This window comes from Grampus griseus, assembly GCF_964374135.1.
Source record: "Grampus griseus genome assembly, chromosome: 5".
Lineage (NCBI taxonomy): Eukaryota > Metazoa > Chordata > Mammalia > Artiodactyla > Delphinidae > Grampus > Grampus griseus.
Window position 1 is genome coordinate 53,969,355 of NC_138998.1, and position 18,091 is coordinate 53,987,445.

Sequence of the window (18,091 nt, forward strand, 5' to 3'; positions counted from 1 at the left end):
CCAGGAACGCAAATGATTCTTCATCTGAATCCACATTTATTCAGCTTAATGAGCTATATGTATATGCTAACCTCTGAAACATCATACCTCAAAGAGGCGTGAGAATATATATATATACCAATATATATTCATTATACATATGTATATATATTTCAATAAAAAGCAAAAGTAGGAAACGGCAGGGAAAACCTAATAGTTCAGTAGTGTGGTATACAATATGATGGCACGCTTGTTTCTCCTTTGAGCAGAGAGAATAGAGACGTTCAAAACCAAGAGTAGCTTTCCTCTTGGGTTAAGATTTTTTCTTGTATAAGGCACAGGCTTTTAGTCTTAGCAGGTTTTCTCGGGACTAAAAAATGAAACACGATCATTGTCTTTTATGACAAATAATTCCTGTCCTGTTTGACTAAGCAAGGAAATAACATCTTAAGACCAGGATCACAAATGGAGGAAAGCTAAGCTGCTTAAGAGGAAAGGTCTTGCTTGCGGCAGCAAGCCAAAGCATGAGACCTGTGCAGATCCGATGCCCACACCCTCACCTAAGTAAGAGTGGGACTATCTTGGTCTTCAGAATGTTGGCAAGGCAGGAGGGTGTCCCACGTTTAATAGGGACTGACAGGTAAATGACTTCCACTCCTCCAAGGCATGGGAGGCTGTCTGGTTCTCATTGTCATGGCTTCCACCCTTAAAGAGCTGAAGTTGGGACAATCATGGTCTGACCTCACTGCATCTTTCACAAAGAGACAACTGTGCTGAGTCTTTTTATAGGTTACTGTGTTTACACAAGGTCAGTTCATTTAACTTGAGGGATTCGTTTGGAAGATTTAATTAAGAAATTTGTAAATCAGTAATTTGATAATCTTTGCCTGACTTAGAATAAGGCTAACTCTGACATAGTATATGCGTGTCTTAAAGCAAGACTAATTCTTTTTTTTACCCTTTATTAAACTGATTGAAATAGATTACTCAGAAAGCAAATTCTGAACCTCGGTGTACTGAACCTAGACAGACTGAACCCTATTTTATGAAATTACATCTTTTACATCATTAAGGAATACATTAAGAAATATAATATGTAAATTATAATCGAGGGATTTGGGAAGATAAAGCACTTTCAATTTACTGAGACTCATTTAAAGACAGAGGCAAAATGGGTTCGAGTTTAGTTCTTCATACCACAAAGATCACTTACATCAATAGAACTCAGAAGTTTATAAACTGGTTCACCTATGCTATTTTCTTTGACTCTGCCAAATATCCTGTAAGTCATCTACAGAAGGCATTTTTATTTCAATTTTAAAACTATAAAAACTAAGGCCAGGGAGGTTCTGTGCCCTCCGGAAGTAAAGCCAATTGACATACAGTGATTTTAACTTACATTGAAGCTTATTGCTTCTAAAGGCAATTCAAGTTTAAAAAAAATAAAAAAACAAAAAACCATCTTATCCCATTTACAATTACTTCCCAAGTTGTTGGTGCATTTTCACGTATATGTATCTCCTTTATTTGATATAAATGCTTACAGAGCTGAGCTGGGAATATGTCTTACTCATCTTCATGTCTTCTCTGCGCCATAGCCTGGTAACTTGCATATATTGGGGGTCAGGGCAGCCCACCTCAAATTATGCCTCAGTGGCATATTGATTATTTTGAATTAGAGTTACATGGGAAACAGCCATTGCAAGAAGGGAACTCTAATCTTCCTCTGTTCCCTTGAAATAAATCTCCCATGTGAAAGGTACCTTCGCTGTACCAGGAGGCAAAGATACAGCCTCATCACTAGAGACAGGGAATTCAGGACCAAGAAGCCTGTATAAACAAACCCTGATACTTCTTCACTAATTTACTACCCCTAGCCCAAACTCTGCTTAGATTCTTCACTAAACAAGCACCCAAGCCTAAGTTTCTGTGTCTTGTCAGTTCCTCACAAATTTATTGTTTCTGTCTAAAAAGTATAAAAGCTGCCTGCTTTGGCTACTTCTTAAGTCTCATTTCCATGAGACCTCCATATGTACAAATTAAATATTTTTTTTCTCTTGTTCATCTGTCTTGTGTCAATTTAACTATTAGACCAGCCAAAAGAAGCAAGAAGGGAAGGGGGAAATTCCCACCTTCCTGACACACACATTAACTAATCTTGATAAGTTGGACTGTACCTTTAACAGGGTCCCAAACCGTACGGGAACACTGGGGTCCAGGTCCCCATGACACTGAAGGGTGGTCAGGTCCTTGGCACTGCCGTTGGCTGCCTGAGGGAAGGCCCGGTAGGGGCAGAGGCAGCCAACAGCACAAGGCCACAGTGCCAGCCAGAGGGCGGGGGCAGGTGAGGGCTGTGAAGAGGGACAGGGCTCCACCCTGTGAAAAGCCTCCCAGGACGATCCGATTGGCAGGGACCCCATTCTTCATCTCATGCTCAATCAAGGCCTTGATGGTCTCTGCTGCCTTCTTAATGCCAGCCTCGTCCTTTGGGGCATCTGGACTCAGCCCCATCAAGTCAAACCAGGAGGGCATCACCATCTTCATGTTGAGTGTCGCAGGGGTCCGAGGCGCATGGGGACAGGTGTACTTGACGTAAGGGAGCCGGAGGGTGGAGAGGGCGTCAGCGCAGCTGTGCCCTGTGTCTCCAAGGCCATGTAAAAAAATAACCTCAGCTGTTTCTTGCTCAGCTCCAGACACAGTGGCAGCATCCGAGCAGGGGCACAGACATGGTGTTACCACATATATACTGCAGGGCTCCACGGCTGGGGCCTCCACTCCTGGGGGTTTCAAGACCTCTCTGGAGATCCTCCTCTTTCTTCCGCCCAGACACACACTCTTCCCACTCTGCCGCCCTGCCTGAAGTGAACAGATTTTTTATCTTCACCTTCAAAGCTGAGCAAACAACGAAGGATTAACAGACAGCTGAAGAAAGCTTCTTTTGTGAAAGAAAAATAGCAGGAAAACAAACAAACGAAACCTAGAGGAGCCAGATTATACAAAGAAGAAAATGTTCAAAACCTGCCGTTAATATCATAAGAGAAATTTGATTCATGAAACAAGAGCTTCCTGGATTCAAAATTGCTACAAAGCTCCAGAAATCACCACAGTGTAGTAATGATATAGCATAGACAAAATCCATTCATTTTGAGAAAAAGGTCAGGCAATCCCAATTGAAGAATATTCTACAAAATATCTGATCAATAAACCTCGGAACTGCTAAGGTCAAAAAAACAAAGGAAAGTCTGAGAAACTGTCACAGAGCAGAGGAGGCTAAGGACACATGATAACTAAATGTAATGTGATATCCAGGATGGGACCCTTCTGCTGACAAAGGACATTAGGAAGAAAGTAGTAAATTCTGGATAAATTGTAGAGTGTAGTTTTTAGTAATATACTAATGTTGGCTCCTTAGTTTTGACCAATGTACCATGGTAACATAAGATATTAGCAACAGAGGAAACTCAGTGAGGAGTATACAGGAACTCTCTGTACTGTCTTTGCAATTTTTTTTTCTGTGGATCTAAAACTATTCTAAAATAAAATGTTTATGGAAAAAAAAATGAATGTCTGACATGATATTCACCTAAAGTTGAAAATGGTTATTTCTTGGGGGGCCGGAGGTTGGCATCTTATACATTTTTCTTCCTTTTTCTTTTTTAAAATATTTTTTACTTTCATTTATATTCTTCTCTTTATTGTATAAATCCTTTATAATAATCATGTATTTTTTCAAAACCATAACCTAGTTTTCCTTAAAAACAAAACTCAACTGTTATGATGCCCAGGTTTCTGGCTTGGAATACTAGATGGCTGGTGTTTACCATGGCTAACTATTACTGCGTTAATACTACAAAACTAACCACTGCAAACTCAGTGGCCTACACTGAACATTTATTTTTTCTGGGGCTTCATAAATTGGCTCTGATTGTGTAGGCTGAGCTCCAGACAGCAGATTAGGTGCAAGTCAACTCCCTGTGTCTCTCATTCTCCTTGGACCAGTATCTAACCATTAGTTTTGCTCATGGCAAATGGACAAGACCACAGGAGAATGAGAAGAAACACATCATGCTTCTCAAAGCCTTGGCCTCAAACTGGCCACTTTCACTTCACCAACCTCCCACTGGCCTTCACAAGTCACATGGCCAAGCTCAGCATTGATCAGGCAGGGAAACATATTCTACCCTCTTTAGTAGGGTAGTACCGCAAAGTCACGTGGAAAAGAACATGGATGCATTATAGAAAAGCCATGGAAAATTAAGTGCAGCGACTCAATCTACCTTAGTAGTGTAATTTAATGAGAGGAGAACAGTCATTCCCTACCTATGTTTTTATACGAAACAGGCATCAAACAACTGATTTTGTCCCTTATATGAGATCAAGGGTAGGAACCTGGGTAGTCAGCACCCCTAGAAGAATTAGCCCACTCCCAGAGCAGGTCCCCCCATCTCTTCCTCTGGGAGTGGTGATGAGCGTTCAGATTCTTCCACCCCCTCCCCTTACAACAGAGCTTTAGGAGCAGCAGAACCAATATTGACACTGCTCCACCACGAAGCTTCCCATCAATAAGGACTTTTAAATTTTTAAGTAACTGTGGCTCTCTCCACATAGGCCCGCATCACTTCTTTCCCTTCCTTTTCCAAACATAACTCTTTTCACTTTACAAAGGTATTTGCCTAGGATTTTCATCTCAAGACAATAACTAAACTCTCTAAATGCTGATTAACCAATCAAACTCAACCTCAGTCACTTCCCAACCATGCCACTCTGGGAACATCAGTGAACATCTCTAAGCCTCTATTTCCCATTCTGTAAAAAGAAGCAGGTAACACATGCCCTTCCTTTCTCAAATGGTTATTTTGAGAATGGATAAATTAATTCACTGGTAAGCACTTTAGAATCTCTAAATTGCTCTACAGCTACCTTATGTTCTTATTTAAAAATTAATTTGAGTCAGTCTACATGTTCTAAGAATTATTACAAAAACTTGATGATCTGATCAAAGGGTTAAAGAGAGGTAGGTTTTTTTTTTCTTCTCTTGTCAAATATAATGAAGTGCAGAATTCGGTCTCATCAATTTCTTTGGCCTTCTTCTGACAGCTAACGCCACTGGCAGACATCCAGTAGGAAAAAGTTTTCAGGCTTTGCCCAAAGGAAGCCTGTGATGTTATTCCTAGGGTAAATTATTCAGCTTCTAGTAAGTTGCTGTGGAAATTAGTATACAGCAGCATATTGCTAATAACTTAAATTTAATGTTTTATTGTTTTACATCTAACCTTATGTTTTTATTTATTAATAGGTATTGCATTAATAGGTATTGCATTTTAAATAAAGAAATGTCTTTCATTTTCATTATTCATTTAGTGTTAGTTAAACTGGAGGTTAGATGTGACAGGAGTGAAATTTTCTAAGTAATAATAGTGCGGGTAAAACAATCCATTAATATCACTGCGTTAACTCCACAATTGGATGTTTGTTACAATCTAGCTATGTGGCTCTGCTATGGATTAGTTTTGTGTACAAAACTGTAGCTTTAATTAAATCAAAGAAGTTGCTAGTTATGCTTTATTTATGGATTTTTTATGCCAGAATAAAACAAAAATAAGTTTCAGTACTAATAAAATATAAAAACTACATTTCTTTCATCTGTATTTATATGTTGGTAACTGTAATAAGAAGGCATTAGTATTTTTCAATGCCTAGATAATGATGAATAGCTACTTGATTTTTTTTTAACTCGAAAACAAAAAAGTAAATAAAACTATTAATGGCAAATGTAACACTGGATGATTTGCATAATATATATCTTGCTAAATAGAACTTGTGCCATTCACATATGAGTGGTGCAGATGGGGGTCGGCCTGTTTGATATTTTTAGGGAAAAAAAGAAAAAAGAAAAAATTGTTCCCGAAGGGTATTAATTCTGTTATTGAACTCTTGAAAATAACAACATCCATAGCCCAAACACAGCAATTAAAGGAATCAGCAGAGATATAACCCAAGGCAGAACAAAAGACCCAAAAGGAGAAGGGTGAGCCCAGTGGGATAAGAGAGAGCTCAGATGAAGACAGGCTTTTCATGACTCTTGCCACAATTACAATAGGCCACTGACATGAAGCCACAGAATGCAACCACTAAGCAATTACTGAGGTGTATATGTGTACATCTACATTTCCCTTCCAGTTGTCAGCTTCACAAACGTTTTGTCTGCAAGAAAAGAAAACACACAGAGAGAAAATGTAACTGCAATGTAGGGTAGAAAAATTGAGAACTAAGTTTGGACAGTTAGATTACCAGTGTAAATATGGGCTCTACCAACCTGCTAGCTCTGTGGCCTTCCACAGGTCACACACCTTCTCTGCTTCAGCCTTGCAAGTAAACAAGGGTTTATTACTAGCAGCGTTCTGTGGGTTGTTACAGGATTAAAAGATAGAATACACTGAAGCACTTTTTAGTAAAGGGGCAAAATGAGATCCTAAATATTATTATTTCAGTTTCAGTATTTGACTTATTTGAGCATCGTTACCTCTAGACAATTCAAACGTTTTGTGGCCACATACATATCACTGGTCAAATGTATGTTTTGACAATGTCTGTGTGGTTTGGATTAATATAGGCAGGATTTTATAAGTAAAAATTTTCACTTTGAGATATAGGTAATCTGCTTTCTAAGTTGCTTACATCCCCTGAGTAACTGCCGAATTTTTTATTTTTGGTTCAGTCAGCACAGTCTCTCTAACGTATTAATTTGTTCTTCACTCTGGCCATTTACAACCCAGTATAAGTGTCTGTTCTGCACAAGAGCCATAAAGAATAACACGAAATCTTGCACAAAATCTTGCATGTCTGGCCAAACGGCTGGTTTGGCTAAAGTCATCGACATGAGGTAACCCATCTGAGAGAGCATTTAACTGAACGACAAATGTGAAATACAGGAATTAGTATTAGCTCAAAAGAAAAACATTGCTTCTGCTCTTTTTGGTTTAGATTATCCAGATGATCTCAGTCAATTCTTGGTTTGGCAAGTAGAGCTAGCACAAATAAATACTGAAATATCCTGGAATACTCCTGACATGTTGTATACTGATCCATTACCGTGGGCGTTTCCTCAGAAGTCATTGGGATTACTGCCTGGATTGCAAAATTGCAGTTTGATTTATGCTATCCAGTTCATTTAATCCCCACTTGCATGAGTAATTGCATTGTAATTCCCACATGGTTACACACAACCCACCAGCGTGGAGTTTGAAGCAGACAAGTAATTCCATTTAACAGCTGTTAAAATAGGGGAATCCACAGGTAGCTCTCATTCAAATGTTAATTGCTCTCAGTGCTTCACTCATAAACCCACCCTGAAGTCAGGTACTTTAGGCTCTATTGAGAGGAGATATAAAAGTAAGATGAGTTACAGACATCCTGACAGAAAAGGAGGATGGATTCAGTCTTGGGTCTGAATGTGCCTTGGCCCTGGAACCAATATCGGCATGGAAATCAAACAGTGAAGGATGTTTGTGAGGCAGTAGTTGTTTCCCAGATGGTAAAGAGTTTGCAAAAAGACTCCTAGGGCCCAATGGTGAGTCAGTCAGAAAACGTTTGCAAATTCAGGTTGTAAAGAGAGGCTGGAAGGAGTCAATTGACAAATTGCCAAACTATAAAACTATGCTGAGTCTGTTGACAGTTCTTTTGGAATACACTAAATGACGAGTGGATTTGGAACTAAATAAATGAACGTGGCAATTTTATTGGAGCTGACCATTTTGAATGTTGCATAGACAATCACTTTGTACATGGTTTTTCAGCAAAGTGCCTGGGACACTAGATTATCTTTTACCAGCAACTCTTTAGAGAAATGAGGAGTCTAAGTGGGGGAAAAAAATCAATAGCATGATTTGGAGTGAGTCAGTTTGCCACTTTGGACCTCAGTTTCTTCCTCTGTAAAATGAAATGATTAAACTAAATGGGTCTCTGAGGTCCCACCAAGGTTCAATTCTTGGGTTTCCAGTATTTGAATATCTCTAGGGTCGCTAAAAAAACAAAACAAGGGGCTTCCCTGGTGGTGCAATGGTTGAGAGTCTGCCTGCAGATGCAGGGGACACAGGTTCGTGCCCCGGTCTGGGCAGATCCCACATGCCGCGGAGCGGCTGGGCCCGTGAGCCATGGCCGCTGAGCCTGCGCGTCCGGAGCCTGTGCCCCGCAACGGGAGAGGCCACAACAATGAGAGGCCCGCGTACCGCAAAAAAAAAAAAAAAAAAAACAGGAATAAGTATTCTTATTCAGATACAATAAAAATGCTAAGCTCTAACTAAATAGGCTAGGGAAACAACCATGGTTATCTGCAGGTATATTAGGTCTCAGCAAACAAAGGTACAATTAGAGTCAAACGGGGTGATCCAGGAGGAAAAATGGGGACTTTCTGCAGCTGACTTGCCGCAGAATTCTTAATTCCTTTTGTCTATTCAAACTCAACTGTCCAAATTTTAATTTTTTGGTCATTTAATTACATTTATTAAGTATTAGTAAGTACTATCTGCCAAATACTCTTGAGATGCGAAAATACACACCAAAAACTAATGGCTAATAATTATAGATTTAATTCAGTTTTTCATGTAAATGCACAAGATTTCACTCACATTTCCACTTTCATGTTATGTTGTAGGCACTTCTAGAGGACAGACAATGCGTATAAACAATTATTTTTATAGTCACTCTATGAACGCCCTTTGTTGATGGGGGTGACACTGATGATAAAGAATTTCATCCCAAGAATTTTCCTATCGTTTGGAACTTGAATAGCTGGAGATTTGAGGAATTCAGTTACACTTATGAAAGTCATCTTGAATCTAGAGACAGGGGTGTGTGTGTGTGTGTGTGTGTGTGTGTGTGTGTGTGTGTGTGTGTGTGTGTGTGTGTGTGTGTGTGTGTATTCTTCATCAATTTAAAAAGCTAATTTTCCAGTAATGGCAACTGATTTTGATGTACTGTGTGAGTTTATAAAAATCTTATTTCATTTATAACATTCATGGATTATTGTTATTTTTTATTTTTAATTATTTTTTAAATAATTGCATGCATATGAAAATAGCAAACATATATACATACAGAAAATGTGGGCTTGCCTCCTTCAAAAAAATGTATAGACTTCAGAATATAGATACATAGATAGATAGATAGATATAATATCCATCTCATTGGTTTCTAATTCTTCTAATATTTTTTCTTTCTCAATTTGCTTCCCTTCCATTCATTTGTTCTATTAGCTACTCTTACTTACTGCTCCTCTCTTCACCCATAGTTTTTGTCATCACACTATTCTAAAAGATTTTCTCAATTTCTGCAAGTGCATCCTCTGGTCATTTCTTGGAGCTACACTGCCAAGATAAAATGAGGTGCCCAAATTTGGATAAGAGGTCAATCTTAGAAGCTCTGTCATAAATGACTGCAAGAAGCCAAAGTGCTAACACACATTCCACTGATTCTTGCTCCTATCTCCTCCATATAACTTTATATTGCTACAAATTACTCCTCACATGCATTAGAGAGTCCCCAGGAGATATTCCACACGTGCTCACAAACCAGTCCAAACTCACTTGATGCCTCTGCTGCTCCACTGGGCCCCATAGTTCTTTCTGGGAACCACCATGCCCTTTCCTCCAATGTGAATCCCCTCGTTAGTACGGCTACTAGTACTAGTATCTTCTGCCACCATCAGTGGTGCTCTGGGACCCAGGAGATGCCAAAGCCACATGGTTTTCTATTACCGCATTTCTCAAAATAGCCAGTCCACAATCTCTCTGTTACCAAGAGTAAGGAGGTCCTGCCAGAATGTAAATGAACACTCTTCTTCCTTCATCAAGAATGTCTTGCTATCAAAAAAAGAAAAATGTCAGCTGAAGTAAACAGTGTGCTCACTGACATGGTTGATTTAGGTTCTGATTCAAGCTCCTTATGTCATCATGGACCAATTTATAGACTGGCTCCAGTCCCCAGACCACACTTTGCATATCTCTGCTCTATTATGCAGTGAGGAAGAACAAGGCGTCTCCCTACTGTGATCTTCAACACTTTACAGGGTATCTGAGCAGTAATGCTGATGCCCCAGGGCTTGGAAAGTTTCCAGGTGAAAGAGCTCTTTTACATTTATTCAAATGAGAGTCACACTTGAGCCCTGCGAGAGGCAACACAGGACTGGTGTCGAAACTCATACTCTCCTCACAATCAGCACCCTCCTCCAGTCACTAAGGTCTTTTGCTTAGCAAGCTCCTCATGCCAGATTCTTTCCTCCCTTAACGATGAGTTCTCTTCCAAGAGGCTCCTTGAGCTTCATGTAAATGGGTCTCTTCCAGGTCTATCCCACCAGATCACCAGACATGTCTCATGCAACTTGACATACAAGCTTGTAAGCAGAGTGGAACTCAAGCTTGATTCATTCTCAAGGTCACTATTCATTTGTTCACCATTTGTTGAGCAGTATGTGCTAAGTAGCACATGGGGTACAGAGGCGGTTAGGGCATGGTATTTACCAGAAGGGACCTGGAAAATAAGTTCAGATAAGGTATGTATACAAATGCATACAATAGTACATGAATTCCAATAAGTATAATGAGACAAGTATAAAATGTTTATAGAAGACAGATGTGACGTGATAAAAGCAGAAAAATATTTGAGTAAGAAGCTACATTTAAGCTAAGTTTTAATGCATGTTTATGATTTATGATTAGGGAGAAGGGTTAATGGAGAAGCAGCAGTAAGGCGACTGTGAGACTAAAACTGGATGTTTTCATTTGTGTTATCCTGGACTCACTCCACGCCATGCAAAAGGAATGCGGTGATATTGTTCACATTCTGATCTTTACTGACTGCATAAAATAATAATAGCAAATGGTACAAAGGTACTGATGTATCCACTACAATTTTTATCATAATCTTAGCTTATACAATATAAACATTAAAGAAGGAAAGAATATGATTTCTGGTGTTTTGTCAGACCAGTGCTTTGAGGATGTGAATAAAAGGACAATGATGAATCTAAATGGTTTGAAAGCTAATTTCATAGCAGCTATATTTGTGCAAGATGGTGATTATTATCTTGGGAGGCCTTATGATTATTTGAAAGCACTTCTCCTTAAGTTAGAGAAAACTTTTATACTATCAGTAATTTCCTTGCATTTTTTCCCTACTGAACTTTAATAGCTTCCTGTGCTCCCAGTTAGATTGATTTGGATCTCATTAGCGCATAGTCTAAAAGCTTTTGTTTATAAAAATGAATAATTTGATGAAGAAGGGCAATTAGGAGTTGTTTCTTTCAAAGCAATTTCAGTCAATTTAATGCAAACCACTAGGTGTATTTGATTCCATTTTGAGACTCCTGCTTCCTATTATGTTTCACGTGAACTCAATTTCTCATTGATCCCTGAAAAAAAAACAGTAACTCACCAAAAACACTACCTCCCATTTCTTGTGGTAAGATGTTTACACATATGAACACACGAAAAGCAACTTTTCTCACATCATTTAATAAAAGATAGTGGTTTCCCAGGGGCAGCTAACACCCTATGAGTCCCAAGGACTCAACACCAGGGAATATTTTGTCCTAGGCTTGCCTCTTAAAAGAAATGCTATTCTTAAAAAAAATTTAATATATACAGATCCTTCATGGTTAGTACAGGGAAGGAAAATTATTGGAGGGATATCTGAACTACATGGGTCTGCTGTCCCCAAGATCTCCTTTTCCCTTGGGGACTCATTAATTTCCACTGCGGTTATCCTCGGGCAGGATGAAGAGCCCCTTCACGGGGCTCATACCGTGCTCCTTTTGCACTGCCGAGGCAGTCCGACACACTTAAATAAGACCCATGGGAGGTCACGGAATAACAAAAGGAAACCCAATGTGGAGAATGTTGGCTTTAGATCACCTGACTTGTAAGGCATAGCTGACTCAATATGGTCTCAGGCCACGTGTATCCTTGTATGGCCTCAAGAAAAGAGGCATCTTGTCTAAATCCCTCTCTTCCCAGTAAAATGGTGAAGATATAGAAAGACCCCATCTTTCACTGATCAGCGAGAAGGTATAGTCATCAGATGCCTTAAAGTGGAACCTGAGGGAGTGAGTTTAATCCTTCCCTTTCATGCAACAGCACAGCAGTGCTCAAACTGCAGTGACCATAAGTGTCACTAGAGAGATGAGTGAGCATGAGAATCTACACAAAATTGGATTCTGTAGAACTAGGGTGGTACCCAGATAATTGTATTTTAACAGGTATCCCAGGAGATTTTAATGCAAGTTCTTTGAGTCACACACTGATAAACTCTATACTAGAGACCTTGCTATGACTTTTCCAGATATTTATTTTCTGGTTATTGTCTCTGGGAATGACCTCCAGGGAAGGCCAAACCTTATCCCTAAGTCTCAGCACGGTCTAAGTTTCAATAGGCTTAACTGAGCATAAAGATCCTTTCAGAATGGTACTCAATTACATTTATATGAGACAGACGTAGGATAATACAGGTTCTTCTATATAGGACCTGCCACTATCTTTCACTGGGATCTTGAAAAAGGCATTTACCTACGTCCCTAAAATGAAAAGGTTTGGCTAGATCTATAGTGCAGGTATTTACTCCAACATACAAAACACATTTATTGAGTGCCTACTATGTGCTAGGCACTAAAGTTTCCAACTCGTTTCTTCAGTGGGGACCTTTCAAATTCTACAACTTCTACACACCACCTTCTCCACATGATTGCTAATAGATTTCACGTTCTCTCAAAGTAGAAAAAAGTATCGTCAAATCGCTATTATGGTTTCAGGAACACTTTAAAATAACTCCATTTGATACTATTCAAAATAGCATTTAAATTGGTTTGAAAACTAGTGAGAAAGAGTACATATGAGATATTTTACTTCAGCTAAAGAAAACGACTGGTGTCCATATGGAATTACAGACTTCACACCACAACCCTGAGATTCCCCTGAGATCCACAGCCTGTAGCATGGAAACCACACAACTAGAGGCTCTTCAAGGATTTCAAAGATCCCTAAATTCCAACTTACTGATACTCTAAGACTGAGATTATTAATAGGAAATATATTGGTAAGTTAAGAGTTGTTAATTAAATATTAATTAAATTTTTAGTTAAAAATTAAAGTATATAACCCGATTTCCTTCTTATTTCTTCTTTTAGAATGTCAAAAGCTGGCTGAGAATGGACTAAAATTCTCAAGATGCAAACCACTCAGTTGTAAGAAGAGGCATTTATCACAAGAGTACATAGAACCATGAAATTAGCTTGATCAGTTTTATTTTAATTTACCTTAGGCCATACCAATTGATTGTTTTTTGATTGGCTTATGCCTATAATACCAAGCCTAACTGCATTAAAAGTATTAGAGTGGCATTCTAAGTGCCCTTCTATTTTCACGATTATTTCTGGGAACTACAGACAAGAAGCCAAGTGGCCCAGTATTATCTTCATTACAATTTGGTCACCCTCAACCTTGGGGGAGCAATTTTGTCTATATCAGCATAGAGACTAACAATCTGCACAAGTTAGTCAATTCAGTTAGAAATATATTAAACTATGTTTAAATTTATTTTTATAATAATGTAAGCAAACACCCAGATGGAATCACTTAGTGTTTTGTTTTGTTTTTTTTTAACTGAATGTGTTAGGTGTAAATCTGACCGCCGTGTTGTGGTCTCCTTATGAGCCCTGAGCACCTGTCATTCAATGGGCTGATCCTGACGCCCATCAGAGTGTCTGCACATAGCAGATGCTTCACAAATTTGCATTAAATGAATGAATGAATGAACCAATAAAGGTAAATGAATGCTTTTTCTCTGTTTACTTTGTATCATTTAACAGATATATACGTGCACTTTCTTTTTTTTAAGCCTTTACACTTCCTATGCTTTGGTCTTAAATATCATTCAGCAACCAGGAAATTTTAACATTCATTCCTGAAGTACCTATCTCGCTCATCAATGACTGTCTTACCTGCTGAAAGAATTCAGCTCCATACTCTCTACACACAAATGCAGGTCTCTTGAATTTTACTCCCACTAAACTGAACAGAAGGTCAATTTATTTAACAGCAATCCATTGAACACCAACAATTAAAGGTGCAATGAAGGACAAAATAGAGCATTCAGACTCAAGCCCTATCTGGAAGATCTTAAAATGTAGTGGGAGAGAAAGCACTTATACATAATAAATACCTAACAAACTGTTAATAAATGCTACAGAAAAAGTACAGGTAAAGTGTTACGAAAAGTAATTAAATCATCCTATAGTTACTCTTAACTGGACTTGCGTAAAGGCTCAGAGAAAATGCCTAAGAAATTCAAGCTAATTTCAATAGTCGTATTTCATCTGTTCTTTTGTGAGCAAAAGTTCCCACTGACCTTAATGTTAGGTGATTCACTATTTATTCACAAGTCTCTACTCTTTCATTATAATACATAAGTATGTAATTAAGTGTTCATGCCCAAATCCAAGAATCTCAAGCTTCTTTGCCTGAAATTGTAAGCCCTTAATTTTATACTCACCTGTCTATCTACCAAGATTCCTAATATAATAATTTGGATTTAAGCCACAACTGATATTCAAATGTTAGATGCAGTCTTGGTAAGTCCAATGTAATAGTGATTACTTTTCAGTAGTGTGCCAAACCTGTATTGTTTGTATCAGTAGTCATCTGATCCGTTAATTTTAGGTGATAGCATCTGGAGACCTTTTATTCCAAAAGTTGAAACTTAGTTTGTAGCATTTAGAGGCAGGCCAATTACCTGATATAGCTTTTGGTTTTTTATTGTACTTTTATTTATTTATTTTTTGGGGGTGGTTTGGAGCTGTTTATTGACTCGTCATTAGCAGACCCACACTCATTTGGGGTAATAAGTGGTGTGGTCTTAATTCCTTTATTTGCTTTTTTAAACTGTACTTTTAATGTTTCAATCTCTATATTACATTAGGAAGATGCAAAACAATTTATTTTTCTAAGCATCACCAGCGTTTTGCCGAGTAAGATAGATTTTTAAGGGGAAGAATTATTTGTGACATAAAATCCACCAAAATACACCTGTTACCCCTCAAGTTGAAAGATTAAAGGATTTAGATAAATATGTAGAGGTAAGAATAATACCAGAATCCAGCACCAGTGCCATTTTTGTGTAAAAATGACTGATAGTAATTTACATCTCACATTGGATACACAAAATGTTGTCAAGCCTGATTAATACTAAAACTGATGGTATCTTTTTCAGTTTAATAATGTGGATTCCAATTACTCTACCTGCTATGATTAAGGAGAGGCCACAAAACATATGATAATTACTTGATAAGATGGTGACAAATTTTTTTACTGGCCTGAATTTTTCCAAATTGCTAAGACAGTTTAAAACTATTTAATAATGCCCTGAATGCAAACAATGTATTTACCTGAGGTAGACTCAGTCTTTAGGAACATGAAGTTTGGACAGTTTAGGGGATCCCAGGAGGGCCTGGGTAAAGAACACAAAATTACTAGTACAAAATCAAGTACAGCACCTTGAAAGGGTCCAGATCAAGAGAGAAAACCTGAAGCATAAGCATCCTCAGCTTCATGGTGATCCCCTCTGACCAAAATTTACAGTTTTTAACAATATGTTTGGTTTTAAAACCTCGCCATACAGAGGCTCAGTTCTCCTAGATAATAATAATATAATTATTATTATAACAATAATAACATGATTATTCCTATGAATTGTGCCTGATGATTTCTACAGTCTTTTTTGCCAGATGCTGCTGGTAGTCTAACATAACTGATATTCTATGTAGAGTTTATCCTGCTGGTAGATAGCAGGCTTAAACTTCAGAAGAGATGAATTGCATTGTTAAATTATTATATCCTTTCTTTCTATCTGAAAAAAAAAAGTTACAAAATTGTACAGATAACCGTATGTTTCAGAGAAGCCTTAGATTTTTATTATTATTGAAATTAACTTAATATCAATTCAAGCTTCGATCTCTAGATACTTTGATCAATAAAACAAAAAATGATAATTATGCATGCATTTGGCCTTTCTTTAAATCTAGCTGGCCTAAGTCTCCAAAAGATTTTTTATAGATTGAAACTAGAATTTCCCAAGTGGATTGATTTCTTCAAGAAAATTAAAGCAGTGAAGAAAAGAAGAAAGTTATTGAATAAAATGTCTTGGTTTTTAATCAAAGATAGATAACTGTTTTCCTACTTCTAGTTCTAGAGAATAAGGAAGAAGGCCTTGTAACAAAAGGCTTTCTTGACTTTTAATAGTGGAAAAGAAATGATTGAATACTATTCTCTCCTTTAAAATTCGTCCAAAGATTTTTCTCAGAGGCCATAGGGTTTTGATAGATGTTTTCCCCCCACTTAGCTAGTTCCACCAAGTTTCAAGTCCTTTTTCCTCTGCCAATTTAAGTATCTTAATCCATATTTTATTTGAGTAAATTTGTTTCTGAGAAACTGGTGAAGAGTCAGCATAAGCATATGCAGAAAGTTTGTATGGGTGTTCATATATATAATAGTCTGACCTCCACATCCACAGGCTCCACATCTGCAAATCCAACCATCTGCAGTTTAAAATATTCAGAAAAAAAATTCCAGAAAGTTTCAAAAAGCAAAATTTGAATTTGCCAAGAGCCAGCAATTAGTTACGTAGCATTTACATCGTATTTACAACTATCTACATATCATTTACATTGTATTAGGTATTAAAAGTAATCTAGAGATGATTTATATGGGAAGGATGTTTGTAGGTTATATGAAAATACAATGCCATTTTATATAAGGGACTTGAGCACCTATGAGTTTCAGTATCTGAGAGGATCTTGGAACCAATCCCCTATGAATACCAAGGGCTGACTATACATACATACACACACACACACACACACACACAGAGAAAGAGAGAGAGATTGTGAGATATCTCGGGGTGGGGGGGGGCCGGGGGCTGGGAGCTGAGGCTCCGGAGGTAGGATCCCAGGGAGAGGACTGGGGTTGGCCGCGTGAACACAGCCTGAAGGTGGATAGTGCGCCACACTTAGCCAGGACAGAGTCCGGGAAAAGGTTTGGAGCTGCCGAAGAGGCAAGATACTTTTTCTTGCCTCTTTGTTTCCTGGTGCTTGAGGAGAAGGGATTAAGAGCACTGCTTAAAGTAGCTCCAGAGACGGGGGCAAGCCGTGGCTATCAGGGCGGACACCAGGGACGGGCATGAGACGCTAAGACTGCTGCTGCCGCCACCAAGAAGCCTGTGTGCGAGCACAGGTCACTATCCACACCTCCCTTCCGGGGAGCCTGTGCAGCCAGCAACTGCCAGGGTCCCGGGATCCAAGGACAACTTCCCAGGGAGAACACACGGCGCTCCTCAGGCTGGTGCAATGTCATCCCGGCCTCTGCCGCCGCAGGCTCGCCCCGTATCTGTACCCCTCCCTCCCCCCGACCTGAGTGAGCCACAGCCCCCGAATCAGCGTCTCCTTTAACCCTGTCCTGTCTGAGTGAAGAACAGATGCCCTCAGACCACCTACACGAAGACGTGGGTCCAAATCCGAAGCTGAACCCCAGGAGCTGTGAGAACAAAGAAGAGAAAGGGAAAATTCTCCCAGCAGCCTCAGGAGCAGCGGATTAAAGCTCCACAATCAACTTGATGTACCCTGCATCTGTGCAATACCTGAAGAGACAGTGAATCATCCCAAATTAAGGAGGTGGACTTTGGGAGCAAAGATATATATATATATATATATATATATATATATATATATATATATATATATATATATATATATACACATATACATATATATATTTTTTTCTTTTTCTCTTTTTCTGAGTGTGTATGTGTATGCTTCTTTGTGTTATTTTGTCTGTATACCTTTGCTTTTAGCATTTGTCCTAGGGTTCTGTCAGTCCGTTTTTGTTTATTTTTTTGTATACATTTTAGTGCTTGTTATCACTGGTGGATTTGTTTTTCGGTTTGGTTGCTCTCTTCCTTCTTTCTTTCTATCTTTTTCAGTCTATTTTTTATTACCTTTTAATTTTTTATTTTTAATAATCATTTTTTATTTTAATTTTTTCTTCTCTTTTTCTCCGTTTTCTTCTGAGCT

The 18,091-nt window shown here is 38.5% G+C and overlaps 1 pseudogene across 1 annotated transcript in view; it reads right to left on the reverse strand.

The window, feature by feature from the left end:
* Nucleotides 1–292: 292 nt before the first annotated feature.
* The window catches only part of LOC309823118 (acyl-protein thioesterase 2-like), a 30,388-nt pseudogene continuing 12,589 nt past the window's right edge, over nucleotides 293–18,091 (reverse strand). Inside the window, exons 2-3 of the transcript in view lie at nucleotides 2,157–2,835; nucleotides 293–349 (exon numbers count right to left, since the gene is read on the reverse strand). The product of the transcript in view is annotated as an acyl-protein thioesterase 2-like (transcript). The remainder of the gene's footprint in view (nucleotides 350–2,156; nucleotides 2,836–18,091) is intronic.